The sequence below is a fragment of the Fistularia commersonii genome, chromosome 8, assembly GCF_037954325.1.
Source record: "Fistularia commersonii isolate RoL2024-O1a breed Wild chromosome 8, RoL_Fcom_v1.0, whole genome shotgun sequence".
NCBI lineage: Eukaryota > Metazoa > Chordata > Actinopteri > Syngnathiformes > Fistulariidae > Fistularia > Fistularia commersonii.
The window spans coordinates 16,452,545-16,465,544 of record NC_141291.1 but is presented as its reverse complement, the minus strand read 5'-3'; positions in this window follow the sequence as shown (position 1 = coordinate 16,465,544).

The following is a 13,000-nucleotide window of genomic DNA, read 5'->3' as shown; positions in this document are numbered from 1 at the left end:
CTATCGCATTTCATGATATTGCATTATTAGTAATGTTCTTATAGCAGAGCCAGAACTCATTTCCATGTTATTGTTGATGTCCTGGATCTTGACTGGATCTTTTTATGAGATAAAACCAACCTGAAGACAAGATGTTGGGAAGATATGAATGAATTATGCTGAAGCAAAATTATCTTTTTGTATTTCCCCACAATGTGAGGAACATTGGTTGTGCTGCCCCTGTACCAGATGTGAATTGCATTACCTGGCAAAATTAAGTAAGAAATTATGTTTTGGGCTTTTAACATCTCAGTGAGGGAGGTTTTGATTTGATCTCCTTTAGGTTTTAAATGGAACATCCTATTTAAGTATTGCAGTCTTTGTTGGTTAGTCCAAAGAGCAAAACTGTACTAACTGCAGTCAGAGATTGACATTAATGACACTCAAGTCCCTTTCAGTAGATTAATCTGGGCATATTCATAGTTTATCTTATTTTTATTTTTTATTTATCTGTTCTTGATATACATATTTGTTGATTTTTTTTTAACACCTTTTACCACATTTTCCTTGCTACCCAGTACATGTGTTACTGCTTGATATTGTTGCAACTGCAATTGTTACACATTTCATTTGTGGCCTGATTGGGTGATGCACGTGTCCGTGTGGCTCTCAACTGTGTTTGAAAGCACTTCCCTGAGGTTACCATTTAGTTTGTTTTCCACTTTTGGTTTTATTTAACTGAGGTTTGAGTAAATGACGGTAAAATCCATAAAACTGAACATCGTTCCCTAAAACATTAGCAGGTTTGGTGCTTATCTAATAGCTGGTAGTTTGAAGATAAATCTATCACAAGTTTATTCTGATTCAGATCACATTGTGCAGGGGCTTTTACAACATTCCTCCACGGAAGATGCCAGCCCTCTGTACCGTCCCTTCCACTGTTAAACAAATTAGATAAGAAAATTGATTGTGATTTGATTACAATTATTACCATTGGGGGTGGTGTGGGGCAGGTGGGAGCACAATCATCTTTGGAAGTGAACATTCCTAGTTCGGTTCCAGGCTCCGCCTAGTGTGTTGAGGTGTTGTTGAGCAAGACGCTGAACCTCTAACTGCTCCCCCGTCGGACGGCAGCCTACTGCTCATGGTTCGTCCATGATTGTTAATCCGTCGCGGGGAAATTCATTCTCTGCAATTAACCAAAGGATAAATTATAATTATTCTTGGATTCTCAGTAGTAGTAGTAGTAGTAGTAGTAGTATACTGTGACACAAAGTTGGACCTTTAAAAGAGCAAGTTCAGAGTCTTTGAAAATAAAAAAATAAAAAATTGTGATAAGAGTAGACAGCTTCAACTGAGATGGTGGGCCAAGGTCTGCTTTTCAGCAGATTAATTGAACAATGAACCAGACTCAAGCATGCACTGATCCCACTTAGATGCTAACCTGTGTTTGTTGATGCTGGTTGCTGGTCAGTGGTGTATAGACTCTCTGAGGCTAGATAGAAGCTAATTTGGTCTCTGTGAATATGTCTCACTTTCTCCTTAGTGAAGCCGGCATGCCTCCAGGTGCTGATTTACTCTTGATTTGTTGGCCGCCTCTTTCAAAGCAACGCACTACTCAGGCATTCATCAAACATATACTGTTGTTAAACACACATGCATGGAAATATATATGCACAGAAATAGCTGGTGTTTGTAGGAAAGTGATGACAGAAACCATTTTAAAATTTGCTTGTCATTGGGTATGAGAGCTATATCTACTCCAGTGTTACTGTGTTGCAGAAAAAGCATAGAAATTTATAAAGGGAGACAGAGATAGATAGATAGATAGATAGATGGATGGATAGATGGATAGATAGATAGATACTCCAAAGGTACAAACAGATGGAGATCCCTTCGGCAATAACTTCTAAGCCTTGCCCTCCAGAGGCTGTTGGGATTTTCATTTCAACAGGCCCTAAATATTCATCACATTCCGTCTCCCCACCCTTTCTTTAAGCCCTTCTGCCGTACTGGCCATTTGAGGCGTGGAGTCTCCCAAACTGGCAACCCAAGCAGGAGCAGTGATACACACAGCAGATAGACCAGCAAGTAGGTGGCTAAAGTGCATAGAATCACTTGGTTAGAATTGGATGAGACTTGATTTCAGCACACACACACACACACACACAGAGGCAAAACCAACAATGCACTTTTGTTTTAAGGAAGTCTGGCTTATTAAATCAAATATAAGGGCTGTCTTTCAAGCCGGCCTTTGTCTTTCTGTTCAGCTCTTTCTTCACTGGCCTCTCGGCCCCTGTCATCCCCTTCAGCCTGTGCATGAGTGTTAAGAGAACCCATTGACATCAATGGATTAACATACATTAAGGGGTTAAATGAAAGTGCCATTATTGTGGGTTAAGAGTGAAAGCAACCCATGGGATATTGTGCTTCCCACTTGAAGCTATGAATGGCAGCTACTAAACTGCACTTCATTATACAGGCGCGCTTCATTGACACTGTCTATCTGAGGAGGAAAATCTCCCCTCGGAAAGCTGTTGAATAAACATCTTGTTTCCAAGCTGATTGGGTTGATACAGTGAGTACACTTCAACAATTGAGAGAAAAATTCTGTTCTCTACCGTGTTGCATACAACATGATTTTAAATAGTGCATAAAGTGTCAAAAACTCATCTAACCAAAACCTCTAGTCTTTTATTCTAGTACTGTATCTCAGATATACGCTGTATGTTATTGGGGTGTAACCTATTTCTTATTCTTATCGAAAAACCTTTTTCCATTCCTATTAGAGCATTGTTGTTATGGAATTGTCAAATTCATCTACACTATGTGAGATGTGTATCAAACTAGTTATTTCTATCAAAATTTAATATTCTATATACCCTGAAGTAGAAAGGTTTCAACAGCTCACATATACTTTGTTGAGGTTGTCAAAGGGCAAAGACCTGTATTTCCTTTTATCGCATAAGATAATTTCACTACATTTAATCAATCATTTTTGCTTTCATTTTTTTACAACTTGGTTTGGCTTTTATATCATGTCTTAAACTTATCCCATTCAATGTAAGTATGCATACTGCATCATATTATGTTCATTAAGCTAGCAGTAATCCCCCTTTTTTTTTTCTTTTTCAAAAAGAGGACAAAAAGCTATTGCAAAACAGCTCCTATGCACTACCTCACTTGGAAGTGTGTGTGACAGGAGAGTTGTGACAGTGACTGAACATGCAAAGATGTAGCTGAAGGTATCCATGACAGTACAAGGGATCTGTGATGGGGATTTCCAGAAAACGTCTCTATTGATATGGATCAGGTGATAGAGAGAAGCCTGATACTGTGTTGTGTCATCCCAACATGTATGATCTGGTTACTGCAAGACGGTCTGTGAAAAAAAAAGTTTTTATATTCACGGGTGCTTCAGAGGTCAGAGTTACCAACAGCAAACAAGCTTTCTCGGTTTTCTCCGGAGAAAATGATCGTTGTCCATCGTTAGCGTTTTCGTACAAAGCGCAGCAGAAGTCAGCGAGCCAATCAAACTGTTAAGTGCTGTGTTAGCTTTGCAATCACGAGGGCAGGTGATAGTGTAATGTCAAAGTTTGTTTGTGTGTGTGTGTGTGTGTGTGTCAACAGACAGGAATGAATGAGTGTAAGACATCCATGTCTTGCTTGCCACGCAATGTCTGTCAGAGGAGTATTGACATTGATGAGAGCAAACTGGATGGAGACGGCGTCCGTCCAGTCATAGGGCTCATCATTATGGCAGCAATCCTTTTGATCATCCATCCCTCTCTCTCTATCCATCTCTACATCTGTCGGTGTGTCTGTCTCTGCCTCTGCTGTCTCATTTCTACTGTCCAAAAGCAGATGAGCGGTCGCCTTTGTGGCACATGACACACACTGTTTTGTCTTTGGAATTTTTCCATCTCCCTGACACCCTTCTCACTCCCGCCTACTCTCTTACAAGCATGTGTGCACACATGCTCTCTCTCCCCATGGTTCATCCTTCTCACCCCAACTAGACACAGCATGATGAAACCAGTTGTGCATCACTCTCAGAAGCTGATGTGTTCATGAAATTAGCACTGAAGTAATATTTTTACCATATCAATATAAAAATGTTTTAATGATATGACTGTCCTATTTGTACTTTGAATTTATGGACATAGCCTTCAGAGATTTAACATTGCTTAGTAAAACGACACGGTGGAAACACTTAACCGCATCACTGGATTGTCCCTCAAATAAAACTTTAATTTTGATTTCTTGAGCTCACACATTCCATCCTTTCCTTTAGTCACAGCAAAGCAATCAGTGTCAGTGTTTTTCTTTTCTTCTTTTTTTCCTTCCATCTTCCAAATACCTAATGCCTGCCTTTGAACCTGTTTGGCTGCAGCTTTAACTTCAGAAGACAATTTAAAAGAAACACAAACCCACATAGGAAGTAAGCCCCAACCCAGTGTTGATGTGCGTGACACCTGTCAAGGGAAGCCAGAGGTCAGAGGTGAAATCTGCTTTTCTTCTTATTGAGAGCAGGGAGCAGGTAATCCAATCTAGGTGAAGTCACCGGTTAGGTTTTGCATCCATTGTGAGGGTGGCAGGGTGCGGCATAAAGAATAATTGATGAGTGTGCGGTTAAATCTGTCATGTGTCAGACAGCCGCGCTTTGTAATTGTGTTACATTTGAAACACTTTCAGAAGTCAAAGAGCAACAACAAATGCCACACAAAACAAAGGCTATGCAAGTACTGAGATGTATAATTAAACATGGTCATAGTTTGAGAATAAATATGGAAACCCTCTATAATCATATATGCTCAACTTGTATATATATATATATACACAAACACTATATGGCCAAAAGTATTTGCTCACTAACAAGCCTTGACTCGCATACGAACTTTACTGACATCCCATTCCTAATCCATAGGTTTCAATATAACATTGGTCATATTTGCAGCTCCAAACTGTTCCCAAAGTCGGGAGCATGGAATTGTCCAAAATGTCTTGGAATGCTGAAGTGCTCAGAGTTCCCAGAGTTCCTGAGGGCCCAAGCTCAGATCCTGAAAAACAACCCTACACCATAATACTCCCTCCACCAAACTTTACACTTTGCATAATGCAGTCAAACAAGTACAGTTCTCCTGGCAACCGCCAAACCCAGACTCATACATCACATTGCAAGATGGGGAAGTGCGATTCATCACTCCAGAGAACGTGTCTCCACTGCTCTAGAGTCCAGTGTCGGCGTGCTTGACACCACTGTTTCCGACACATTGCATTGCACTTGGTGATGTGGGGCTTGGATGCAGCTCTCTGTGCAGTGTTCTTGAGCTGATCTAAAGGCCACATGAAGTTTGGAGATCTGTAGTGATTGACTCTGCAGAAAGTTGGTGACCTCTTCACACTATACCTCAACATCCGCTGACCCCGGTCTGTCAGGTGCTTGATTCATACACCTGGGGATTGGAATACCTGAGTCGGATTATTTTGAAGGGTGAGTGAATACTTTTGGCCATATAGTATGTATATATGTAGAGAGAGATTTCTATCAATATGTAAAATATACAAAAATATATACACACATGCACAGATCCATATAACAATGTCCATTATTATGTACATACATAACCAATACACAACACATACATAACACAATGCAATCATTGTGTGTATTAAATCCATCCATCCATTTTCTATTGCTTATCCTGCACTCAGAATCGCGGGGGATGATGGAGCCTATCCCAACTGTCATCGGAAGGAGGCGGGATACACCCTGGACTGGTTGCCAGTCAATCCCAGGGCCAAATATAATGACAGACAACATTCACTCACTCATTCGCAACAATTTCCCAATTTTTTCCAATTAACCTGCAGCACGTTTTTGGAATGTGGGAGGACACCTACACAGACACGGGGAGAACATGCAAACTCCCAACCGAAAGATCCTCTTGCCCAAATCAAACCTGGGTCCTCTATTGAAGCGCTAACCACTGCACCACCGTGTCGCTATATCTGTATTTAATATAATATATAATAATAATATATATGATATTTAATAAATATAATACTTTGAATATACAGACAATACAAATAATACCATATGACTTTGTTTAGTACTCTTTATCATGCTATGGCATCATATCACTTTTTAATTCAATTTTAAATTAAATCCAATTAATTTATCTATCTTATTTTAGTTCATTTTACTTTTTTTTTTTTTTTTTGTTCAGATCAGATGTCTATTCAAACTGCAGGCCTGTTGCTGTCTGGGTTTCCCTCATCCCAGTCAGAACATCCCCAGCAGATTATTGTAGTTTGTCACTGACTCCCATGGGGGATTTCAGCAACAAATATCAGAGCCTTGAGACGGATCCTTTGTTATTAAGAAGAAACCAACCCCCGAAGTCGCTGCAGACTGAGTAAACAAAGCTAATAGAAAATCATGCCGGCCTGATTAACCTGCCTTATTACACTTTTTGCATAGAACATCATTAGCAGCAACAGCCATTTCTCATGCTGGAGAGTAAAAACAACTGCCTGCATTTGTTTATAAACAACAGAAACCATTGAGGAGGATGAGGTCAGTAAGATTAGACAAATGGTTTGTGGCAAAGTATGACTTTTGTGCTACATCTTCTTATGATACATTCATTGTATAATCAAACAATGAATCAGGAGCCAAAACATCAAAACTCAAAATTCCTGAAATGAGGGTAAGTGTGACTGGGATCAATACACTGTGTTGAAATGTAATTTGTTGGACCCAGAGTAGCAGTAAATGAATAAACACAGTAGGGCCTGGAACATCAGTGATTGCAAGATTAATTATTTAAAAATGTACAAGGAAATGAACTGAGTTATTCTGAGGAGCAATAACACTGGTTTATGCATCATAAACTTCACAATTATTTTTAGATAAAATAATATTTGATGCAGTTTATTTTAATGATCCCCATCATTTCTAAGAGGAAAAAAAGACTCGGTTTCCATGTATCCAAGCAATCACCCATACCATGAAAATGGAGCAAAACCATGTGAAAATTCAGTGAATTTTTTTTGACAATGTTCTTTATCTTCTATTCCCAAATAAAAAGTGCATAATCAATACTGTATGTGTTCCGCACATGCTTAGCTATAAATATAATTTCCTAACAGCTACATTTCAAGAAGGAACCCATTCAAAATTAGAAGTAGTTCAGTTCAGGTATGCAGGCAGACTTTTGGTTACATTTTACAAAAGCCCAATTACCGCATGCTGAAATTATTCTCTAAGCAAAAACCATCAAACAAACACTGTATTTCAAGTAAAGTAACTTTTATGCCTGCAAAGCAGTTAGAACCCTGCTGCACAGGAGGACTCCATGATCATGTGACAAGGCAGATGAGAAAGGGTTGATAGACAATCCCCTTTCCATGTATTAGCACAAACAGGCATGTCTGCATGCATGCATACACGTATAAAACATCATTTTCTGGAAGGTGATACATTGTGAATCTACTTTCAGATATCCAGTAAAGGAAGAATGGATTAGAAATATTTACATAGAAAAAGATCGGGATTGAGAGACCTATCAATTTCTTTGCTCTTTTCTTTTTTCAGTCTTTTCATCCACACTGTCTGTCTGTCTCCTTCCTCGCAGCTACGAGGCAACAGTGATTGTCCCTCATCGGTCCCAGGGTCCCTGCTGTTGAGGCCCACCCTAAAGCCATGCCCCCAGACACAGAGTCTGATGAGGAGCACAACACTATGAAGGCTTACCCTCAAAGCTCAGGGGAACACACAGAGAGGCAGGGAGGCAGGCAGGCAAGCAAAAATACATGCACAAAGGCAAGCAGGCACATGTACAATCAGCCTAATGTGCACAGTGCACATATGAACATGCATACATCCAGATAAACACAAAGGCAGGTGGATGCTCTCAGTTTCTTTCTCTCTTGCTCTGACATATATATGCACAAACACGCACATATATGCACACACACACACACACACACGCACACACACACACACACACACATACACACACACACACACACACAAACTGGCTCTTACTGGCAGCGTATCAAAAGTGCAGTAAACCGTGGAGAAACGCAAATACAGACCTGCTGGTACTCTCTGGCATAGCAGCTCAACTGATATCAAACATGCAACGGTAGTGTCAGGAATACAACCTGCACTAAATCAATACTTAATCTTTATTTACACAAACGGCATGACACAGTTGGGTTGACACCTCTTTCATTGTGGCCAAGAAGTCATTGCAATGTAACAGGCATGAATGAAAACAAAATCCGAGTCAGTTCTGTTGTTTATTCAAGTCTGCCATCTGATTATATTTAACTGGTCCTGTCAGCTTGAAAATTGACAAGAATGACTGATAGTAAAAAGAAAAAAGTGGCAGCCGAATGAAACTTCAATTGAAATTACAAGTTAAATTATTAAAAAATGAAAGAAAGAAATGTTTTGCAGAATTGCTGGCCCTATCCTCCCGTCTGATGCATTGCTTTGAATGTCTGCACTTGGCCTTAATATAACCTCAATACTAAGTAGCTCGGTGGGACCAATTTTTGAAAAATTCCAACGAAAATAGCACACATGAGTAGAGTCAACTGCTATTGACATACAGAGATTAATAGTGCCTTGCACTAACTAAGTCTTCTAACCTCTTAGTTGGCTAACTAGCCATCACTTCTGCCTGTTGGCTACGCACCTGCCCCAGTGGCACCTAGAGGCAGAGGTGGGTCCCAAGAGAACACATACACACACACACACACACACACCCACACACACAATCCTCATACTCCAGTTCAAACACAAACACAGACCTGTGAACCACAAACATGCATGTGAACACACATGAACATGCATGCACAAACTCAAACATATATTATGTCTTTGACTGATTTTCCTTTTGTCTGAGATTTGCACTAATGGAAAAAGGGGTGGAAAAATAATAACAAAAAATACACACCGCTTGCCAGAAAAACACCTGCCACCAAAGTAAATTAGTAATATTAGGAATGTGCACTCATCATTTGCAGTCAATTTCCTGTTGCTAATGAGATTAGAAACAATGCTGTCAGTCAAGAAACAGTGGCAAACCATTTCCATTTTGTTATTTTCTTTTCTCCCGTAATCAAGCCATTGGTTTAATAATCATGAAAATAGCAGGCTATGGCAGCAATGTTTAATTACATTTTGAATATCATGGAGTTTTTAGTCACTTGGAAATGTCATTTAATATGATATTGGATTAATATTAACAGTAAATGAGGTACATAAAATGAAATTATGACTTTCTCTATTGCATAGACAAGGGAATAGGATAATAACCATTGCACAAACAAACAATTTTAATTGGTATGGTGAAGGTTACCCTAGATAACAAAAGCAATGGAAATTGCCTCATTGTGATATTTTTTAGACGTCACTTTTTGGTTTACTGCAGGATGCTTAATTTATACTATTCCTCCTCATCTGTGGCTCTCATATCTTGCTTTTCACCACCACTGCATTCAAATTTCCAGGGCCCTGTGCTTGCATTTTCATTCTGTTCCCCCTTTGACTCTCTCTCCACCCCCCCATCTTCTCCCCTACTGGAATCTGTCAGTGTGGATGATGGCGTTGGTGACCAGAAGAGGGCAGACATACTGTATTTAATCTCATATCCCGTCATAAATTCACTCCATCTTTCTATCTTTCTTTAATGTCTGTACTTTGATGGTCCCGGGAAATTTCTGACCCCAGTCACTCTCACCCAGCCCACCACCAACTCCTTGTCTTGCGTGTCTGCTGGGTGGGGGATTGTTTACACTTCTTATCAGTTTTGTGTATTTTAACTTTGAGACATTCTTTTTTCATAGTTATTTATTTTGTGATTCATTTATTTATTTTCAATTGCCCCCTACGTTGCATAAATACAATAATTCCCAAATACATGTGATGCTGTGATTTTTGTTTCATTTTATATGTGCGTTTATACAGTGAGTCTGTAGTTGTCATCATTTATCTGAATGTTGTCCGTCTCAGCCTAATAAATATGGGAGATGCTCGAATCTGCACACATCAATGTATATCACAGAATGTTCACAGTGAATCTTCATATAGATAAGAAAAAAAATAAACATGTTTCTCCTCATGCAAGCAGATATTTCAAAATTTCAAGATGTTTGATTACAGCACACGTAGTTCAATATATATCTCCATAGAGAATTTTCTTTTAAACATCTTTATTCATCCTTTTCTTTGTTTTCTACTCAAAATTTACCTTTCATTTGCTACTGACACATACCTATTTCTTAAGTATTAGGATTATTGTTTTTGCATTGATGAGACACACTCACAATGTACCTTACACTATGCATGAATATTGTATGGGTTGTATGCTTATCTACTGAGCCTTAATATATAACACTTATAGAGTATATATTTGAGGGAGAACAGGGAACAACATTCAAATTTCATATTTCAAATGGATGATAATAGGTAAATTACATATTTATGGAGTCACCAGACTGTCAGAAAAAAACAAAAAAAAAACAAAACAAAAAAAAAAAACCTTGTGGGGTTCTTTTGGTTTCACAAATGGGCCTGAAACCTAAAATGAAATCGATCATTGCACACACACAGGACGGGAATTTTGATAGGTTGTAATTAAAATGAGCCACTCTGTTGGTGTTTGGACATAACTGTTTGTATTAAACTGGGTACTGATCATTAGTTCTGTACTACAAATAGTTAACAGATCTTTGTTTTGTGTGTAAATGCATGATGAATCTTTGCCCGCCCAGGAAAAGGCAGGGCTACAGACAGAGCACTGGACATTATTACAGATAAGTTTAAACCCCTCCTCTTTTCATCTGTCTCATCAGACACAGACACACTGCTGAATCTGTCTGTCTGTCTCTGTCTCTCTCACACACATACACAGAAGACACACACATAGACACACACACACACTCTCTCTTTCTCTCTCCTTCATGTTTCTGTGCAGCTACCCCCTCTTTCTCTGCTTTTTCAGAAACCTCCCCCTTGGTGTATTTTAGATCCTGGATGCCCGAGGCCTTTGCACACCTCTCTCCTCCCTCTCGCTTTGCCCCCCTACCACCTTAGTGCTAATGAGTTGGTGGTGCTAACAGTGCGGGGCTAGCTAGCCTGCTGATGAAATGTAAATGGGCAGTAATGAGCACAATTGTAGCCACTTGAGGGGAAGAGTGCCGAAGCCAACCATACAATCCCTTCCTGCCTCCATCTTTCTGTCACTATTCCTGATGGACAGGCCCCAGTCTCTGGGTGGGCATATGACTGATAGGGCCTGGTGCTTGTGCTGAGGAGATCCCAGTAGGCCCTTGGAGTGGCCCTTTATGACTGACCAGAGGGACAGGAATAGAGACAACGGCTTTGGTCTCACTGGCCGTTCTAAACTGGTCCATTAATTACATCAAACCCTTAGAGAAAATTAACAGGCAAATTTAATAACAGTGTGGAGGAGGAGGGGGAGATTTGTGTGAGTGGTTTCATACGTGTGTGTGTGTGTGTGTGTGTGCAAGTTATTGTATCTATATACACTCGCGGTATCGACTGCGTGCTATTGAAGGCTCAAGGAGGAATGCTCCAAGCTTGTTGTCACCACTAACAGTCGTCAAACAACGTTTTGTCTGACATGGAAGGTCAAATATTGGAGCCCAACAACAAGCTGAAAGGATAATAAACTGAGACACGCTGGGCATTACATCTCTACTTTCTTAGCAAGATATAACAAAGTTTTTAACTTTTTTTTTAATTAGACAAATATAAAGAAAAAAAGCTATTCTGTGATTATATTGATTTGCAATCTGTCATCTCATCACAGTTCTGAGATGATGCATCCTGAAAGTAGATGCACTCGTTAAACTACATGACTCTGAGAACATATTTCCAGAAGACAATGCATTCCGGTAATCTGAAATTTTTGCAAACAATTTTTTTTTTTTTTTTCAGTGGTGTCCCTGGGAATTTTGCAATCCGGCAAATAATCCTTGATTTGTAGAAATACATCCACTGAGCAAACATTTATAAAAGCATGCATCCAAAATAAATCCCATTTACGATCAAGAAGGAGAGAGTTATCAGTAAAATTACCGTTAATGCTACGTTCTTATCTGGCACACAGGGTCTCAGGTGTGGCAGAGCTAATGCCAGCAGGCATCTGGAAAGATGCGGGTTTTAAACTCAATGGGTCAACCGTCAATTACAGGGCCACATATAATGATAGACCACCATTCACTCTCTAATTCACACCTACAGACAATTTAGAGTCTTCAATTAACCTACTGACTGTTTTTCAATTACGGTAGGAAACCGGAGGGGATCCATACAGGTCAGGCGGAAAGACGACTGTCACCCATTGGAATCAAACAAAGACCACATTTTCTCACATTGCTGATAAACGCAGCATCGTCACTGTTGTGACAGTCTCAAAAATAACCAAAAAAAGATATATGGACAATGATGAATATGCTTGAAAAAAAAAAAGACTGATGAGGATATCGTTTGGGTTTGATGAAGAGGAGGCTCCAGTATCTATGATTTGATTCACATCTGTCAAGGAGACACTTTTAAGGACAAAAATTAAAACAGTTCAGAACTGAAGAAGCCTCTCGGATGAGGGGTGAAACATCCTCAAGTGAAGAAATTCAAGCACAGTAGGCACGACAAGAAGGTTTCGACAAGAAATCACCATGACCTGGATAATCGAATTCAGACAATAGCTTGATCAAACAGATTGAATTTAACACAATACTCAAACATACCGTATATCCTAAAACATGAGTGCATACCAGAGTGAAAATACTGTGTAATTTTTCATTTCATTAGTTTGTAGTCCACCTTTGTGAAGAACAGGGATTCAAAACACAAACAGGGACAACTGAAGGGCTTTCAGGAGACATTGATGTCCAGGGTATAGTTTTAACATCTTAACTCACACTCAAATAGAGACAAAAAATATACTGTGTATGTTGGGTAAAAAATCCATTTCCC